The 12,765-nt window shown below is 41.4% G+C and overlaps 1 protein-coding gene across 8 annotated transcripts in view; it reads right to left on the reverse strand.

Annotated features, from left to right (window-relative positions):
• Positions 1 to 12,765, reverse strand: part of sulf1 (sulfatase 1) — a 92,326-nt gene that overhangs the window by 31,671 nt on the left and 47,890 nt on the right. For 5 of the 8 annotated variants that reach the window (XM_039789814.1, XM_039789818.1, XM_039789810.1 and 2 more), the window contains one exon: positions 7,194 to 7,424. The exons of 2 other annotated variants lie outside the window; for them this stretch is intronic. The gene's annotated coding sequence lies outside the window, so the exon portion shown is untranslated. Of the gene's footprint in view, positions 1 to 7,193; positions 7,593 to 12,765 lie in introns of those variants that run through there. One more of the 8 variants, XM_039789813.1, reaches the window with a different exon arrangement.

A 12,765-nucleotide genomic window follows, 5' to 3' on the forward strand; every position in this document is an offset into this window, starting at 1 on the left:
CAATGAGGTAATTGTCAAAAATAAAGAGATTGACTTTTATTTCCATGAAATCAGCAGCATGGTGGCACAGAGAGAGAGAACGAGAGAGAGAGAGAGAACGAGAGAGAGAGAGAGAAAGAGAGAGAGAGAGAGAGAGAGAGAGAGAGAGAGAGAGAGAGAGAGAGAGAGAGAGAGAGAGAGAGCGAGAGCAAATGCAAGTCTGAAGGATTTGTTTCTGTTAAAGCTCAGCAGTTTACCAAATTCAACAGGCCTGTAATGTTCACGGACAACTGACATGAGAAATGTGACTTAAATTCTCTTCCTTGTATATCGTGGAAAAGAAGACATGTGCTTCTCTTTCTATATGCACTGATCACTAGTTGACAAAAAACAAGACTATGATGCAGGACCAGTTTACAAAAATAAAGATCAATTCGGACTGCTGAGTGACTAACCAGTCTCCTAAATAAGGGTGTTGACTTGACTTAGGTAGGAGAGTTCGTATAAGGTAGATACATGTTTTAAATAGCAAATTGAGCTTTACTCCCCATCTCTGAATAGAATTATGTTACTGTCAATAATACAGATAGAGCTGGTTTGAGCGACAAAAAAAAAGGAATACGTAACCAGAAGATCCTGGGTTCAATCAGAACAAGCACTGGACTTTTGGGAAAAGCAAGCCTTGACACATCACATTTATGACAATTTCAAAACAGAAAGACAAGCAGACAACTGAAATAAAAACAAATTAAGTCTGGCAGCAGTTTTGTCAATGAAGATTATCAGTATACAATTCAACCAATAAACATTGTACCCAAGAAGAAAAAAAGTGCTCAGAAGTACAAACAAATCATGAAGGTGCTCTTTGGAAGGGGAACACAAAACCCAAGGCACTCTTCTTGCAAAGCCGCTACTTGTGGGTTCCTGCCCAGTTCTATTTTAATGTACTAGATTTCGATTGCAATTATTGCAAAAAGAGTTCCTTGGACCTTTTTTCTCTTTTAAACATAGTACCTAATTCTAAATTCACTGGTACCATCGAACTGCTTAGATAAAGCAAAGTTAGCAACAATTAAACAATAGCTAATGGATTATTTAAACTTACAAATACTAATAATACTCCTCTCAGGATGACCTGCTTGTCAGCGCTGGAGTATGGTCTGGATACACCGCCTATCTATTCTGGGATAGAGAACAAAAACACTCTTTTGTATTTCTTTAGACCAATCACAAGCATTCTGGGTGGCGCTTAGCTCCAATAGTGGAGATAGGGAGAAGGGAGGGACATCCGGCGTGTGACAGACTGGTCGAATGTCAGGCTTTAGCCAAGCAATGTACATACGTACAGACTAATGTTGATGTGAATAAATGAAATATGAACGAGCATTTGCATTTAATAACCATTCCCCTAATTATGCGAGTACAAACTAAATCAATTCTGAGTGGAAATCAATAAAAAAAAAAGAAAAAAAAAAAGAGGAAGATTCCTCGGGGTGAGGTGGTAGCAGCTCAGTCAGCAAACCCCAGTTAGTGCAGTGCTCCTGCTGGCGCATGAAACTAAACACCCCTAAAATGTGGAACATGTGTAGGCATATTCTCTGGGAACCATAGACAAACATAGACCATGAGAACCAGCCTGTATGACCCTGGATGCCATAAACAAACTTCTCCATGGCTGTGACACACCAACATGATACCACTCATAAAAAACACATTTGTCCAATGGCACCTGTGCCTGTTCAGCACTGCCCTCTGTGTCAATGCATGTGGGCATATATGCATGTGTGCATTTGAATATCATATACTCTGTGTGTGTGCACTAGTCATTCACTGAAACAGCCAGAGTAAGAATCAGTCAGACTTGAACACAGACACACGTAACCTGTAATTTGTACACAGGGGAGCACTCCTTTCCATTGCCTTTGGCTCAGTGTGCAGCTTTCTAACACATGATGCAGTAACGTCATTTGTAATTTAACTAACTTTATCCTACCTGGCTAAAATACCAAATCTTCGTGCATTACAAAATATCTAAAATACGATATCTACTGAAAGACTAATCAGCTTAGAAAGCATTAAACAGGAAGCTTACCCCTTCAAATACTTCTATTCCTTTACATTTGAGCCAGAGTTGAAGGAATGCAGGGGTGGTGGAGGGGTGAGGATATGTATTCATTCCTTCTGCCCCCACCCCATCCATTCCCATCCCTCCAACCCTCCCACCCCATTATCTCCATTCTGGAAAAGCGGTGGATGAAAGGGACAACCCCCCAGTGGCAGCACTTCTCCCTCCAAACTTATGCCGACGAATTCTGACGGCTGCTTAATTGTACGTGATACAGGCAGGGCCTTTTCTCTTTCAAATCTAAAACAGATTGCTTCTCCCTGGGGAGGGGATTATGGACAAGAGAGATGACAAAGCAGGGACAGTGCAGCCCTCTGGGGGGTGGAGGAGAGAAGGGGGTAAGCTTATGGATTTTGTGTTTGTGTGTGTGTGTGTGTGTTTTTTTTCTGTTTCTCTTTTGTACATTCCTGTGTCACAAGAAGATTATGTTTGTGTCCATGTGGTTCTAATGCGCGCACGTGTGGGTGACAACCAAGAACGTGTGCGTAAGATCCAGCCTCTGATCACGACAAGATCATTGGAAGATCTGTCCACTTCAAACCACTTCTTTTTTCCCCTCTTTATCACACGCGCACACCTCCCTTTCTCTTATGTTGGCCTCTTCTACTTTGTCCCAGTTCCCCCTCTGTGTCTCTCTTGACCCAGCTTTCTCTTTCTCCCTCTTAAGCCAATGCTGCATCTATGTGCAGTGACATTTGAACAAAAGCTGCTCCGGACATAACCGAAAAAGCATTGAAATCCTCTCTCACTCACTGGCTAAAAGTGCACATTAATTTATAAAGTCTAAGAGTAATCTCACTCAATTCATTCCCAGGCCAATTACAAGGACCTGGTCAGGGGTCATTCCTGGCTGTTGCACAGCTGAACTTTGCAAAACACCTCTTCTCTTTTTAACTAGTCATCAGGGCAGAGGCTCAAGACAAAGACATGCGGAACAATGCCAGACACAAAAAAGTAAAGCATGGAATATACATCTGGTTTGCTGCTTTCTTTAACGTTTGCATATACGAGATTGAAGGTTGGAGGATCAGGCATTCCTACCAATGATGAGCTATATGTGATGTCTGCATGACCTGACCTTTACCGCTCAAATGAGAGGCTGAACAAACACTTGGGGGTGCTATTGTGTGCTCCCAAACACCCAAAAATAGATCTATGCAGTGCATCAATGTGGGCACCCAGATATGTATTGCATATTTCCCCTTAGAGATATGTCGTCACAAATCAAGGACGCATCTTGTGTAAAGGCTGTACGCCCCAAAGCTGCTCTGCTACGCTCTGGGTAGGGTAATCAGAAATGTAATCTAAACGCTGCTGGATGAAACTGAAGTGAAGATTTATGGATCAGTCTTGTCAATGCTGAAAGTTTGAAGTTAGACTTCTCCATATTTCTCCGGCTTTCTCACTCATTAACACATACTGTCAGTGCCAGTGTATTGAAATGTAAGCCAGTCTTTTACATTTTCGCCAATTGTGCCTGGTACAATCAATCAGCTTTGAACAGGACCACAGCATAATTTTGCCATTCAGAAACACTAGTATAAATTCTCAAGTTTTTGTGGACTGGTACAAAAGTTGAACATTTTGATCCAATACACACAATAAACATAATCACACTGTGCTAAATTCTAGCTTACCAGAAGAATAAAAAATTATTTTAAGAGTAGTAACTACAGCATTTAGATTTTTTAGAGCATTCTGACGCAATGCTATGTACATATCTCTCTGGTTAATACAGAAAAATGTATCCATAAGTCAAACTTCACTCAATACCTCTTATGAAAGTTCTAGCAGTGCCTAAAATAAAAAGACTATCAACTTTCTCTCAAAAATCCTTCAACTGTTTCCCTAATTGATCTACTCATACACCCACATTTTGTACAAAAGTCTCCACTGGCCTTAAAGCAGCAGTCATCACAACCTTTTGGTGGTTGTAAGTGCATGGAAGCTCTGCGGAAATGTTTGATCAGTACGGGCAACAAAGAAACAGAAAAAGTGGCTGACTCATCTAAAGATAGCCTTTCTAGATCCCACATAAATAAAAGCATGCCAAATGCTCACTGTTCAAATACTGTTCATTTGCAGTGATAGGGCTGTGCAATCTACTCCAGCGCTACTATGCAATCAGGCCAGTATGAGAAACACTATCATTAAGCTGACGAGATAAACAAGTGCCTGAGGAGAACGTGGTTAAGGAAATCTTTTCTTACCATGCTCGCACACACGAGAACACACACAAACTATAGTTATACAGCATATTTTTTGCATAGATGAAAAATGTGAGGAACAGACATTCTAGTCTTCCAAAACAAAGATTTTGAAAAATTCAGAGTATTGACTAAATTGTCAAGAAATGTATCGTATTAGGTGCAATTTCATCAAAAGAAATATTGGATGATGCATATCCAGTTCTTCTGGCATTTTTCTCAATATCAACACCATCTAAACTCATTTTTTAGAGGCCATGAGTATCTTCCTGTTCTTCGTACAGTTACCTGCAAGGATTTCCATTTTACTGCAACCCAGAGGAACTCTTTAATGATTCATAAATGTGACTTCTGTCATTGTAGGGTCAAGTTGAGAAAGTAAAATGCAGCATGATGACAGTCTGACTCGGCTGAGATAAAATGCTGATGCTGATCTGGAGAAAAGAGAGGGCAGGTTTTTGATTTGGAAAAGAACCGAAAAAGTTAAGATATTTGCTGAAGACTGCCTCCTCTGCTCACATATAGTAGAATCTTAATGAAATTCAGCACATTTTAGAACAAATTTATATATTTAATGCCCTTTTCATATCTTGCAATAATTAGTCTGCCATGAATGCCTTTGACCTTGTTCATCAGTCGGCATTTATGCAGTCACATAAAATGTCTGGAAAGTCTCTGATTCACTGTGGCTGGCATTTAAAGAACACACACACACGTTTGGTCCCATTTGTAAAAATAATGAAGACCACAGATACGACCTCTTCCCTTACACTCAGTCACCTTATTGCACACACACACACACACACACACACACACACACACACACACACACACACACACACACACACACACACACACACACACACACACACACACACACACACACACACACACACACACACACACACACACACACACACACACACACACACACACGAGGGATGGCAGAGCTGCTACTGGAACAACGTTTGTCTTGGCAAGCGGCTACCCCCCAGAACCTAATTATTTGCAGCAGCTGCTCATGCTCTTGTTTGTAGCACAGTGAAGCTACACTGTTTAAAGGATCTCCCTTCTCTTCTGAGCTGGCAGTCAGCGCTGCCTTTTAAAAACGCCCCAAAGCTGCTCTGCTACGCTCTGGGTAGGGTAATCAGAAATGTAATCTAAACGCTGCTGGATGAAACTGAAGTGAAGATTTATGGATCAGTCTCGTCAATGCTGAAAGTTTGAAGTTAGACTTCTCCATATTTCTCCGGCTTTCTCATTCATTAACACATACTGGCAGTGCCAGTGTATTGAAATGTAAGCCAGTCTTTTACATTTTCGCCAATTGTGCCTGGTACAATCAATCAGCTTTGAACAGGACCACAGCATAATTTTGCCATTCAGAAACACTAGTATAAATTCTCAAGTTTTTGTGGACTGGTACAAAAGTTGAACATTTTGATCCAATACACACAATAAACATAATCACACTGTGCTAAATTCTAGCTTACCAGAAGAATAAAAAATTATTTTAAGAGTAGTAACTACAGCATTTAGATTTTTTAGAGCATTCTGACGCAATGCTATGTACATATCTCTCTGGTTAATACAGAAAAATGTATCCATAAGTCAAACTTCACTCAATACCTCTTATGAAAGTTCTAGCAGTGCCTAAAATAAAAAGACTATCAACTTTCTCTCAAAAATCCTTCAACTGTTTCCCTAATTGATCTACTCATACACCCACATTTTGTACAAAAGTCTCCACTGGCCTTAAAGCAGCAGTCATCACAACCTTTTGGTGGTTGTGTTAAATACTTCAAGTAACATGCAGGAAGTGTAGCTACGGCTGGTTTACCAAGGTAAACACAAATCCACACAACAGCAGCTTTCACCCATACAACCTCCTCTCAACCCGGCTGCTGTCCACACAGCCTTTCACAGCTGCACAATCTCCATTTGCAAACACCACACACACACACACACACACACACACACACACACACACACACACAGACAGCCTGGAGCTCGGTATAAATACCATACATCATATTCCCACTCCACTGGCAAGTTTCCCTTCTCACTTGACTTGAGTTAAATAGCTGAAGTGAGGTGTACATTCTGAGTCTCTGTCTCTCTGCTTAGCTTTGACAGTTTGTCCGGAAAGCGCTCTTCAGCAGCTCATCCATTTAGCGTATACTGACACGTTCTGCCAGAAGGGCACTCTGAATAAGATTTATGAAAAAAGTTATCGGGGCTGAAGTGAGGGAATGTTAAATGCCACACTGAGCTTTGGGAATGTAAAACAATTGTGTTTTAATTTCCTATTATCACAACTGACAGAGTTATTAATTAATTCATCTTCACTTAAGATTTTAGGAAAGAAAAAGTAAAGGATACATTCAGGATAAACAATAAAATACAAACTGATTTTTTATTTTTTTTTACCATGTCCATATTATAACTCATAGGATGCCCCCAAAGACACAGTTCATTATGCATACTTTTTTAAGTGACCGCAAGCTTTTTCGTATCTACAGTATCTTCCCTTCACTTTCAAAGATCCCGCATCCAAAAACTAGAAATTAACAGATGGGTGCTTATGGATTGGGGAAAAAATGACATTAATGGAATGTGCTGCCTTCTAATCCCTTGAGACGGAGGAATTTGCGACGGAGGGAATTCCTGTCATTCAGGGGGAAAACTATGAAGACCAGCACACAGAGAGTTGCTGTACAGGCAACACAGATTCACTGCACTTGTAGACTTCTGACTGTATGCTGCATCAGAAATGTACTGCCAACTGAACAAACTAACAGGCACAGACACTGCAAAAGCAGAAAAATAAAAAGATTAAATAGCAGAAAATAGACCAAAAAAGTAAGAAAGTTGTTAAGTACCTGAAAGGCAAGAGAGCAGAGTGCTGGCCGAGTGAGAGGGAAGGCTAGGATTCCTCTCTGAGTTTTCTTCTTGCGTTTCTTCACCGGGTCTTCCCTCGCTCATAGAGGGATTTGGGTCTTGGTGCTGGGATTTAGGGTTGAAGAGTAGGGGGGGACCACACAGCTCCTGGAAGACAACCTCTCTCCTCTAATCCTCTCGCCGATGTGATGACACTCTCTAACCTCGACCATCTGTTGAAACACGTCCCGGAGCAGTCAGCACCGTGCTGTGTCAAGAACCCCACTCCCCTGCCCAATCACAGACCGGCTGCTGGGTGGCTCCTTGCTGCCAGGAGGCAGGGACAAGGACACAGCTCAGCACTGAGGGAGACACACGCGCGCGCAGTCACAAATACACACACACACACACACACACACACTCACACTCACACTCTACGAGATGGAAGCAAGAAAACCCCCAGTCATCGTAACCTGAGAGGCAGAGTAGGAGGAAGGTACAGGGAGAGTGAGAGGAGTGGAAAGAGAAGGAATGGGAGGGGAGAGAGGGAGCAAGAGCAGAGAGGGGGAGAGAGAGCATGTTTAAGTGGCAAAAGCAGGGATAGACAAGAAGAATATGGAGATAAGCTATTTTTATGCTTTATATGTCCATGCTGGTAATGCTACTCAGCAATTCTCACACAAATATTAGACTGAAAACATGCATGCACGCACGCACAATCACACACACACAAACTACTTTACTCTCTGTCCCTGACACCTTTCCTCCCATTCTTCTCCCTGCAGCCACAAAGTATGTGGTCTAAAGAATAAAAACAAAAAGAGCAATAAAATTCTGTATTGGCCCCGTGGTGGGAATGCTGTTGGCACTAAACTGTTACATCTCTAGGCACAGAAGTACAGGCAGCGGCCCTCACACCTTAGTGTGATAAATCCTTACAGTCCCTTGGCTGCATTCCTGCCCTTCACCACCTATTGCCTTAAGTTAAAAAGGAGGGCAGAGGGGAAGACACTAAAATTACAAAGCTAAGGAAAGAGTAAGATAGAAAGGGAAAGAAAAGGGAAAGAAGCAAAGATAAGAGGTGGTATGGGTTTACGGCTAGATGGCAGCAAACTGATAAAGCAGTTTACCATTTACTATCAACCTTTCAACATTAACACCATCACTGGCATTTCCTAAATGAATCAACCAATTTTCAACCCATTCATGCAAAACACAGGGAACATTAGGTAAGAAAGGCTGTCACATTAATCATTTTGTGGAACCACAGTCCTACACACTGATCCATTAAAAAAGGATTACAAGACCCTGATGATACTCAGGAGCAACTTCAAAGGCAAGCCCTAATGAGTTAATACCCATTTGATATCCAACAGCATCACCATGACTTAATCAGAGGTGTGAAACACCAAAGAAAGGCTTCTAAGTGGTTCATTTACATTCTATAAGCAGCAGCCACACCCGGGCCTCTGTTTCAAGTTGTCCTTTGTTAAGTACTATTAAGTTCAAACAGGTCTACAAACAGGTATTAATGAAGACATTAACGTCTCCCTCCAACTGACCCTTGATCAATGGTAGTTTTAATTGTTCCATAGGAACATAATGTACTGACAAACATTTTTTTTTATGGGATAACTTATTATCATAGAGATCTGTCTTTAACACTGTTTGTTGCTTCCTAAAATTATTTGTACGTTGCATGACCTGAATAGTCAAGTTTCATACATATGCTGTAATTTTGCTTAGATCTCATGTGTATCAGCTTTCCATTTTAATTTGATTGCACCACATACAAACAGCAGAGATATACTTTTTTTAGTGGTTGCTCTCAGTTATATTTCCCTTAGGTTTACATATGAGGATATTGAATTAAACTAAACAAAGTCTATTTTCACCAGGGACACATGAAACTTTCCCCAGCTTGGGCTGATGTTTGAAACAGGGGCAGCGGTGAGAGAGAAAGGGCCTTAGAGGGAAAGAGCTCAAATTAGATTAACTAAATTCACAAAGACTGTCCCCTGCCCCTCCTGCATGGCTACACACATCCCAACCCACACCTCCAACCCCAGCCCCCATTCTCACGGCCGAGAGGTTTCTAAAGGGCCTTCAAGCAGGCCAGGGGCGATCAAATCCCTGTGCTCTTTACTGGATTAAAGATGGCTGCCCTACTGTGAGAGTGGGGCTGTTTTTCATAAACTGAGCACATCTGTAAACATCATAAATCCATGCAGACAAAAAGTTATCGGGCAGAGATTCTGTGAGGAAAATATCTACTGCCTTATCCAGCAAGGGCCCACCTAGAAACCAAAGGTTTAAGAGCTAGAAACTGGCCATCCACCTTGTGCCAACACACATCATCTATTTTGCATGACCACTCTTAATCTGCATTTTCCATTTTCACTTCCGCTGATGGACACAACAGCAACAAAAGCAAGGGTAGAGGGAGGTCTATAAAATGGCCTCATCTTATGAATGACTGAATGACCTGCAGGGGGGCCAGAGGTTCTCCAGTAACCCCCATTCACTTGCCTTCTCCCCATCCTTACTTCACAAAGAATTCACCAAGCCAATCATAGTGGATATTATTTGGATAACACAGAAACTGGCTTTAGGGTGACCAGTTTTCTGTTATGTTAGACCTCTTGATTGTGTTGCCATACAATATGATGATACTCTTGTATCTTGTCCAAACTTTACTCTTAAACTGGATCCAAGCCTCCCCAGATTTCAAACTCACTTCCCCCCTTTTCCTTGTCGTTTTCCAACCATCAGTTGGGCCTGCAGGTGCAGGAAGAGGCCAGTGTTGGGGGGGCTACTCGGTTCACTAGCCCCATTCTCTAGGGCTGAATGAGATACATAGGGGTGTCATAGCTGTGATCCGGCCTCTGTGCCAGTATAGAGGGCTAGGGCTGACGCTGGGGGATACAGCCCTGACGTGGAGGAAGGCAAACCTTGGGGTGACATTGTCTTGTGCTACACGGCATTTTAAATGCCAAGCACATGGCTACTGCCATGTTAACCTCCCTCTGTAATGCAGTGCTGTAGACTCGTGTCAGATGACTGGTGGGTATCAAATTATTGAACGTGTCAGCTGCTTAAGATGTGTTTGAGTCAGGATGTACAGTAAGACACTGGATAAACTACATAAATTAACTACCAACTAATTAAGTGCCAACTCTGGGAGCAGGGCTTATAGCCACATAAGACAAGACAAAACTTTCTTACACAGCCAAGCCCAGGTGTGATCAAGTTTGTAAAGAAAGACACTCCATGGTGTTGTTGTTCCTAGGTACTACATTTGCTTTGGTACTACTGGCTCCCAGGATCCTTTACACTTCAGGGGGTTGATTCAGTGTCATCTTAAGTTCATGCCAGAGAGGCACAGCTGAGAGCTGGGGATGACAGTTACAGCAGGAAAGCAGGTGAGGAAACACAGTTGGTCATTAATGTACAGGGCTAGGAAGAGAAATGAAAGGCAGGAGATGGGAGGACAGAGTGGAGACAGTAATACAGTAGGGCGGCAAGGATAAAAGGAAAAATAGAGAGAAAGCAGGGAATGGAGGAGGGGCTTCTGTGGTTCAGTGACAGCTGAACACGCAGCACATGCATGTGGAGGGAGCCCTCCTCACACCACCCTTCTGCTGTGCCATGCATGTGGCCTTGTTCTACACGTATGTGATTTAACACACATGACAGACTAGTGTTAATTTCGTCAGACGAGACTAAATGTGTTCGTCAACAACCTTTTTTTCCATGACTAAGACGAGACGATGACGAGACTGCGCCAATGTCCAAAAACGCTGACTAAGACTAAATTAACATGCATTATTGTTGACGAAAAAAGACGAGACTAAAATGTTTTGCATAAAATAAAAACTAAGATAAAATCTCTCTTCATTTTCGTCTACAATCGTCTCTACTTTATCATCATGAGCTAGAATATTTAGCTGTTACAAGGGTTGGGTACCGATACCCAGTGCTAATACGGCTCCGACGGTGCCTTAACGACCGTTTTGTACCGGACCGAATAGCAACGCGGATTTCTGTGCCACTTAAATGCTTGCGCTTCTCTCTGATGCTCATGAACGGACGTTAGAGTCAACCGAAACATCGCTGCACACGACGCTATTTAACACTACACTTGGCAGCAGGTGACGTTAGCCTACCGTTAGCTAGCAGCTGGAGTAAACACGGTTAAAATGCTGACAGCTAAGCGGTGTAAAAGTTTGTCTGTAATTCACTGTGTAGGATTCCAACACCGAGACGTACGATACGACAGTCTGTAGCTGCCATTGTCTGAAAAACACATATGTAGCATTCACAATATGACTCGCCAGCTTCGTGCTGCATTCAAAGTTATTGTAAAATACCCTTTTCCTATTCAGTGGTTGTTTTTGTCGTTTAACAGGAATTTACTGGTGAAATAAGGAAGAGGCTCGATATTTATACAACTTTATAAAATTTATTTTTATATAACTATTTGACTGAAATGGTTATCAGAAATAATTTGTTATTTAAAAAAAGACTAAAATGTTTTGACTAAAACTTGACTAAGATATACTGAGTTATTTTTTGACTAAAACTAGACTTTAATGACAAAACTTTTAGTCGACTAAAACTTGACTAACAAAAAAAGATATGTGAATGACTAAATATGACTAAAACTAACAAGGACATTTGGCACAAGACTAAATTGAAAATAGGTGACAAAATTAACACTATGACAGACAGACATGCATGGCAGCGGGGCGCCCTGCAGTGACCCAGGTTTGATTCCAACCCTCGGCCCTTTGCTGTATATCGTCCCCCCTCTTATCAATTAAAGGCAAAAAATCCCCCCCAAAAAAGCTGTCACAATAACTTGAATAAAGCCAATTGACAAATCCCTTTAGAGTCACTTTAAATACTGATCTTATACCCAGAGTAAATCCAACACTTTAACAACTTGGCTAAATTAGCATTAAGGTGTTATATCCTTGGATTAAGCCTAATTTAACTACCAGAGAGTGTTACTTGTGTGTTTCAAAAATAACTTCTCTAAAATGATTTTGTGGAGTGAAATTGTGGACTCTGGTTCACAACTTGATTGAGCTAGCAACATTTTTTTTGTGTAACTCAACTACCAAAAACATGTAAATTAGGGTTACTGGGGTTTGGAATTGGGTTACTACTTTGTAAACAGCTTAATTTAGCTATTACCCTTATACCTTGGTATTCACAATGATTGAGTTATTTGTGTAGACGTGTGTGGAACATTTTCATCAATTTTCAGGTAATATACCAAACAGTGAATAACACAGTATATCACTAGGCTTTTTTAACTTAAAAGGTTGCCATTGCTACAATAAACATCAAGGCTGACACCTATTCTTGAAAATCCACTGTCATGCAGCATACAGGTTGTTCAGACAAAGGGAATACACTAACACATAATGAACTCATTAACAGTAACCTGAGATCAAGCGTTAGGTGATGATAGGATTTAGAGGTCTGTTTATAATGACATCCACCAACAGACTTCAGTCAGTTGCCAGATGTGCCATCACCTCTCTGGCAGATGTTTACACAACTGTC

This window comes from Perca fluviatilis, chromosome 22, assembly GCF_010015445.1.
Source record: "Perca fluviatilis chromosome 22, GENO_Pfluv_1.0, whole genome shotgun sequence".
NCBI classification, from domain to species: Eukaryota; Metazoa; Chordata; class Actinopteri; order Perciformes; family Percidae; genus Perca; species Perca fluviatilis.